This window comes from Falco biarmicus, chromosome 2, assembly GCF_023638135.1.
Source record: "Falco biarmicus isolate bFalBia1 chromosome 2, bFalBia1.pri, whole genome shotgun sequence".
NCBI lineage: Eukaryota > Metazoa > Chordata > Aves > Falconiformes > Falconidae > Falco > Falco biarmicus.
This window is the reverse complement of record NC_079289.1, coordinates 17407482-17415993: the sequence shown is the minus strand read 5'-3', so window position 1 is coordinate 17415993 and position 8512 is coordinate 17407482.

Sequence of the window (8512 nt, the reverse complement as noted above, 5' to 3'; positions counted from 1 at the left end):
GTCATTGCATTTCTTTTCTGCGGTTTCAAAATGGTACACAGAGCTAACTAGCAGCCTGCCTGATTTCAGATCTGGCAGAAAGTGCTGCAGAAATTCTGTGCCGATTCAAGTGGCAAAGCCATTCATTTGTCATACTGCAAATTGGAGAACTAGTTTATAACTTGGCAAATTCCATTGGTTTACATCTTAGATACTATTTTCCATAGGATTTCACACCTGATTTTAATATTTTTTTAACCTCCCTTATTGTAACATCTCATACCTTTTGAAGTGACCTTTGCTTGCTCAGTAGAGGGAGAGCAATTCTTTCTGAGCAACATGTAAATCTCTGACTGTCTTGATCCTTCTTTTTGGCTTCTATTTCTGGCATTCTCAAATGTTAATTATTTTTTCAGAGCTTTTTAGAAGTTGTCAATAATGTTCAAGAAATGGAAAATTCAGACTGCCTACAATAGCTGTTATGTTTTTGATGGTGCAGGCTGTAGCTAACAGCTTCCAAGTAACCATTGAGATACAATTTTTTCACAAGCGCTACCTTAACAGCTTCCATTAACCTCTATAATTTCATCCACAGATGCCGAATTGGAGTGGTTTACTAAAAAAATTCCTCCAGTTTTATCAGAAATAAATAATCAACCCTTATCTACTATGTACATTCATAGATTTTTTTATTCCAATAGTTTTAGCTTTATAAGGATTGAATGGTGAAAAGCAATGAACTTCCGAGATCTCTTTGTAGCTTGGGTCTGGGAAATCGAAGTAATTACACATGATGGTTTAAAAGTGAATGGAAAGCAGCTAAGTATGATTTTTATGAAACAGTATCTCCATAGCAACACTTGGTAATTGGGTTTAATAGTGACTTAAAACAGTTTTAGCTATTTAGGCATGTAGTTTTCCAGGCAATGTTAGCAATTATTAGGCTTCCTATTCCCCTTCTGGGACAAATCACGTTACTGTTCTGCTTCCCTCTGATTTTTAAACTGATTTCTGAAATACTCTCAGGTTATAAAAATAAAGAAGAAAAATACTAGAAAATTTCTCTGCAGAAGATGGAAGACTCCTTGGTTGCAGACACCTTAAAACAGCAGAGCAGGAGGTATTCCAGCCTCCTGCATGGTGTCTGCACTGGGGATAAACTGGGAAATAAATGCCTGCTCCATATACCAGCACTAGTGCTGCATCCATGTTTAGCTGGATGTGAGTTGGCATTCTCATTGAAGCCAGTGCACTTTTTCCAAAGCAATTGTCATTGACATCGACAGAATTACTCACATTCTTGAAGTAATTCTCTCCACAGTACAGCACTGTGGAAAGCAAAAGAGACAGGTCACCTCTTAAAATACCAATGACAATATAGTAATCTTACATCCATTGTTCAAACGGTTTCTGGGTTTTTTTGATAATGGGTAATACGTGACAGTTTCTAATGCACTGCAAGCCACTTAAGAACTTCTACTTAAAATTAATTTTGAAATAAACATTTTCTCAATTCATTGCTCTTAAGGCTTTTACACGTTCAAAATGCTGTGCAAGCTTTTAATCATTAATTGCTCAGAAGAGAAGACACCACCTTGTTTAGGTAAGTGACCTTTTTTTTTTTTTTTTTTCCCAGGAGGCTGGATGAACACTGCTGAAGCAAACAATGTCAACGTTCAACTTTTGTTCAGAGTAAACCCAAAAAGCAGCCAAGTGTCTCCAAGAAATGAGAGGAGCCTTTGCCCAAAACACACGTTACATGTTGATGTGGTTGGAGACTGAGCTGCATGCAAATAGCATGGTAAACTGGGATAATTACAGTGGCTCCAAGACGGATCAACAGCTGAGTGCGAAGGGAAAGCGTGTGATCTTGGGGGAGTGGGTGGGGAGGTGGGGAATGGGAAATACTCAGAGGAAACTCCCAGATATTTCTTGCCCCCTGTAGAAAGAAGGACTCGGTGCATCTCTTTGGAAAGCTAATGGAGTTGTATGAAAGAAAACCTTGCATACTCATTCAGCTCCGAATACCAATAACTCAGGCCAAATAATTAACCTTCTGCCACTGTATTTATGGGGAAAGCAGACAGCAAGTTACAGCCACTGTTATCATGCTGGACACCAAAGATTATAGCATTTTAAACCAAACCCAGCACTTACGCCCCGCCTCCCAGTGCTGAGTACCAACAGACTCCATTCCATGATGTCTCCTGCCCCAAAGACTTCCATGTGCATTCAGCCCTGCTGAACATAAGGGCATGTCACTCACAGTGCAAACACATGGCTAAAGCCTTCCTCCTCTCTGGGATTTGTACCCCAGCACCAAGAAAAGCCAGATCCACTGCCAGAAAAGTACCTTCTAGTTCTGCTGTACAACTAGCATCAGTGAAAGCACGGGCTTAACCCTTCGGGTGTCATTGCAGCTGGAAAGCAGAGGCACAGCAGTGGCCAGCTGCTCCTGGGCTCAGCGGGGAACATGGCCTCGCCTCCCCGCGAGGGGCATCCCCCGCTCTGGAGTTCAGGACCAGTTTGTGCCACCTGCGTGGAGAGCACAGCACCCACCCCAGCCCACATCAGCTGCACGGCTTCAACGCAAGCCCTGGTCTCCACAAGTATTCCTTTTGTAACACACAAAGACATAAGCGATGCGGTGAGAGGCAGGGGTATCTCACCGTTGCTTTGTCCTGAAATAAACTCTGGGCTTTAAAAATAGGCCTATTTTGCCATAGGGGAGCCCGCACAAGATAAACTGAAGAAGGATGAAGATTACCAGCTGAAGAGACACGCGTGCTCCCAGGGAGCTGGGGAAGGGTGCTGTGCCCTAGAGAAGTGGGAGCCACTTCTGAGATCTGGTCCTTCTGCGGTGTGAGATGATCTCAGCCTGCCCTTACCCCGTGTGACCTGTCCTCTGCTCCACCACCTCCCCCTTGCTCTGTACCAGTGCTGGCACTGGAGCAGTGATGGGTAGGCCAGTTAAGGGAACCGGGCTAGATGAAAACTGAATCCTCAAAAGTCCACAGACTTCTTCTCTAGAGGACACCTGCTCAACAGATGCTTTCTGTTTAACTTCATCTTATGTTGTCAAGCAATACCTTTTAGGGGTAGCATCTCATTGTACTTCTGTTCTTTTGAGTTATTACAATTATAACCTTCTGCTTACTGGATTGTGTTACTGAAAGAAGGACAGTAGCAGAAGTGTCTGAATGATGAATATGCCAAAGAAGGCCTTTCTTTTAAAGCAAAGAGAAACAAACTGGATGAACGTATATTAATACATCTTTATTTATTTTTTCACAATATATCAAAGTATTGGGCCCGTTCTAGATACCTAATACAGACAACATTTACTAAAAACTTCAGCATTTTTTAAAAAACATTTTTCATCAAAAAAAGTTCTTATCTGTTTCTTGCACTGATCAAAGTTTTATTTTAGAAAGTCGTATTTTATCAGAAAGTTTATGAAAGCTTTTTCCCTGACCAGCTATGTGAAACAAAATGACAAACATACATATAAACAGTAATGTTCTCATTTGCATTTAGATAAACATTATAAACACAGCTTAAGTAGTAGCGGTCCTCAGGATTCTTAAATGGCTTCTAGTAGTAAAAGTGATGCTTGACTTAGCTTATTGTCTATGCATCATTAGATTTGCAATAGACAACCTGTACTTCTACATTCAAATCAAGGCCAGCCTTGAAAATGACAGGCAGGGTGCGGGTTTTTAATAGGAACATTATTTCAAGAATATTGGGCCAAACTATAAGCTGGCTTCCATCTGCAAAGTTCTTTTCACTTCAGTAGAATTAAACTGATTTGGCCTGCTAATGGCCTACCCCATAGCATTTATTTACTTGGGGGAAAAAAAACCCAAAAATCAATCAGGTTTACAGCAAGGGGGAACAGCCCTAAAGCACAAAGCAGCATGTCTGCACCACAGAACTGTGAATTTTAAATGGTATCTGACAGCAAGGAGACAATGAAAATATAAAACATTTAAACTGATGCCCTGACAGCTTTTTAGCAGTTATTATGTAACTAAAAATATCAAGATTTTTTTAAAGAGTGAATTAAGTAGCATCAGCAATTAGTCAGCTTATAGCCACAGCACAGAAATCTATAACCGCAAAGTCAGTGGTTTAACAAGCTCAAGGTAACAGCTCCACTCAGGAGCGTCGCTCTGTGGGTTAATGGAAATAGGCTCGAAGATTTTGACACAATTATGCTTGTACAAAAGATCTGCCTTGAATGTAAATTCAAATCATAGATTTAAGTACAGCACGCAATAGACCTACACAGAACTCCCAACACTGTGTGGATACGACTCTTGCTCTTCCTAGGCTTACCTCCAGAGCATATGCAAATCAGAATCCAGGATAGATCCCAGTTCTCCCAGTGCCAGCCTCTGAGCCTAATGGACCTTAGTGGCAGAGAGAGGTCTGCCCATCCAGCTGTCTTTGCTGATCCAGGGTAGATCAGTCATCATTTACATCCATAGAATTTGCAAGCTCTCTGGCAATAGCACCACAAATGTGTTCTCTCGCAAGAATTTAAACAATAACTACATTATATAAATAATTTAAGGGTAAATTTATACTGGCATTTAGGATAATTTTAAAGGCTGTCCAGCCCAGGGTGAGCTATATGAACAGTTCTTCCTATTCCTTTTTTCATATCCTGTAGGTTGTTTCAAATTAAAGAGTAAAATATGTGATAATGAAGTACTGAAAGTTAGATAATTGGTCTGTTCAGACTTAAAGGACACAATTTTTATAACAAAAAGATCATGGATAAAAAATAAATTTAAAAGTAATCAGAAGCCTAGTATATAGAATAAGATAAATTGGGAAGAGAAGAGAAATTGGGAAAGGCTTTTCTCCAGAAAACATTCTTAAATGCTATTTGAACTTCTCTTAGCTTTTTTATGATTATATGTGACATGAGGGAAAGGATAAGCCTGTGTGAGTCCAAAGCAAAAATTAGAGCAGAAACCTAGGCTCAGTTTGAAAATTGGTTCTCCTTTTTGCAGCTGAGACAAGTCACAGAGAGGGTGAAAAAAGACGCTTATGAATGAGCTCTGGTTTCTGATTCTTTGCTGGAACTTTCCTGTGCCTGGAATCAAAGAGCAGAAAGACTCATTTGCTCCTGTATAACACTGCAGCTCACACGCTTAGGTCTGACTCTTTCCTGGCCCACCTGTCAATCAGACGCTGTTGTGCAAAAGGCTACAGGACACCTTTAGGCACCAATTACAAAAGACTCTCCTGCTTATTTCACATCGCTCTGCCTGCTCTGTCAAATTCTCTCCTTTACTGCATTCACCTAGCAGTAAGAAAGTAACAACTAACCTGGCTGCTGATCCTTTAAATGTAGGACAGTCAGGCATTTGCAGAAATGGTCCAGCATCAATTGCCAACACAAGCTTTTGATCCCATGCGCCTATCAAGGTTTCCAGATGCTCCTGCCTGGCTGGCTTAGCTCGGTGGTCACCCAAACCCCAGCTGTGTTTAGGCATAGGTAGGTGAGCCAGCTATCATTGCTAACGGACAAGCAGGGGTAGACATGGCTTTTATGTAATTCCATCTGAATGACCTTCCCCATTCCAGTGAGAGCTGGGGGGGCCATGCTGCTGCATATCCAGCTCAGCGTTCTCCCAGTCACTGCCCATGTCCCACCCCTGAAACAGAAGGGAGAACGTGTGAAGGTAGGGAAGTGTCTTTATATTAGACATATAGCAGAATAAAGGGAGGAAAGCAGAGGGTAATCGTACTCCCTTCATCTCATCTTCCCCAGATGGCAATGATGTATTTTCTAGCAGAACCAGTGCATTCTAATTATTTTGTTTTCATCCTATTTGTGGTAAAATTCAATTTTGCCTCCATCACTGGACAGGCCTTGAGCTATTGCATGGAGTCTGCGGTCTGTTTCTCACTAGTTACTGCTGCATAAACATGGCCTCTGCATAACACACTGGCCAGCTTTTACTCGAGCTCAGTAAAGGCAGAGCTTATTACATCTTCTTCCCTAGTCAAACATAACATTAAGAATTTAAAAAAAAAAAAAAACCATGAAATTAACACAATACAGAATTGCAAAACCATCGTGCTGTTAACAAAAACAGTTAATGAGATTCAGGGGGTGCCCAGCGTGCCCTGGGATGTTCTGTCTTGCCTCTGCTGCTCCTATTTGTCAAATGGTTGGAGGCATAAGAGATCTAGGGTCTCTGCCTGTTGGGCTTTGTCACCTACGACACTGGAATTGCAGCTGATACATTGCCCTGTCATCCATCCTGCAGGGATGAGAAGATACTACTGCTTCTTTCAGAGTTTATGTCCATTTGGGCCCAAAACGTCTGCTATTAAGAATATTATTTGAAGTATATAACCCTCACTGCTCAATGTAAAGGTAATCCAGGCACCTGCTTCTGGGCTGTAGATTCCCTTCACAGGCTCATCCATCCAGCTTTTGGACATGGCAGCTCTGAGGAGTGTAGCTCCTGAGATCTTTTTGAAGCTGCCCCAAGATGTTTGAGACCCATTTAAATGGCTGGCAATAAACCAACTCATAGGTACTCTTCTAGATTGCTTCACGCCCCTTCCCACAATCATAACATTTTTCATTACTGAAGACTTCCATGCAGATCTTGCACATTCAGCGGAAGAGAGCAGCAAACTGGTTATATGTCAAAAGACTGTGGCTTTTGACATTAGAAATAATCTTTTAAATTCTGCTTTGATTACAGTTTTGTTCACTGTCCAATGCAAGTCAGTTGCCAAAAGGTTGATACCCGCATACACAGTCCTCTATCACAGATGACATAATGAGTGATTTGAATTCAACAATTCTGTTGGATAAAGATGGAAGAGAAGAAAAGGCTTAGTTCATATTTATTAGAAAAAATACTCTCATGGGGAAATAACAGAAAACTTATTCTTTACTGCAGAAAATAATAAAATCATAAGCATTTTACTTTTTACACATAATTAAGCTATTCACTGTTTTTGTTCCTGTGGTTTACAACATAAATCATTGATAAGCAATTACAATATAAAATAATCTTTTGAAAGCACTAAGCTAACATAAAACTCTTCATTTGTCACATCAAATGAGCATTTTTCCAAGTACTACAGCTTAGTATTGTGCCCTCTAGCTATCTACTACATTTTGGTACCTCTGAGAATAATTTCTATCCTGAAAAACTTCAAAATACCGTAAGAATAAAAATTACACTTTATGCACCCCTTCGTGAAACTCTCTCATCAAAAGCTCCAGTTGTAATCAGGCTGTTCACACATGCCTTAGAAACAGCTCTCTGACTTACCACACTGTTAAGAGTACCTCTTTTTTTAAGTCTTTTGGTGGGGTTATCTGGTGTTTGCCGTCTTTTGGATAGTATAAACCGTCTTAATGAGGAGGCATAACTGTCTTGTGTGATTTCACCATTTTCATCAAACAGGTAATTTGAACATTTTTGTTTTAATTGATTCAGTGCAAGACCAGCTTCAATGTTATCTGCTGACAGATGTTACAATTATGAAGTTTATGAAACCCAGGAACTTCCTTATTTGCTCACAGCTAATTCTAAGAACTGGACACAGGGGGACCTGTCTAGAAGGTCCAAAGAAGAGGCAGAGCCATGATGCACCACAGAGGGCTCACGGTGACTGCGTAGTTGACTCCTTGGCTCTACCTAGGCTGCTAGAGGTAAAGAAAGCAGTAGACTAGCATCTAAATCCATGCAGGCACAGCCCATAGCTAAAAGCAGTTCTGCTGGCAGTAAGTACGGGTGGATGCACTCTGGAACCTTCACAGCAGATAATGCTGATTTCAGCTTGAACATTAAGCTACTAAAGCTCCCAAATCCATCAATGTCTTTCCAAAACCTACAGACCCAACTGGAGTAACATTTTGTCAGTATTTTTCGTCTCTGTAAAATCTTGAATCGAGGGCTTTGAGGCACTAAGCAAGGCAAACCACAACAGGACAACAGAAATGTATCACACCGTTTTACAAGTGAGAAAGCAAATATTAATGACTTACTGAAGGTCTCATGTAAAGGGGGAAACAATCCCAGTGAGACCCAGTGACTCAAAACCAAACACCTTTCTTGTCTCATTATGATTTCAGGTCCTGCCTCACAAAGGTATGGTAAAGATCTTTAATGGAACAAAGCAGCAACGTAGCCCTACGGTGACTATGCTGTTCAAAAACAGTGGACATCATCTCTGCAAGAACCTGGATGAGTGTAGTCCTGCCTGAAAATAGTGTCACAGGTAGCTTAAGCCAGTCTAACTGGATGTGCCTTCCCCACTTCTGTAGCTAGCACATGGCATTGCAAGATCTAAGGACTATATAGCAGAAAAGGAGGGAGCAATCTCGAAAGTAAAATGTGGATTTATTGTATCAGGAAAAATAGAAGGGGCTTTAGATTGGAGAAGAGGAAAGTGTATCAGGAGAAAAAAAAAGGTACTGAGAAAGACAAAAGGGAAATTATAAAATTGGGGGGAAAAAATATCCAGAGAGTCACATTGCTGGTGT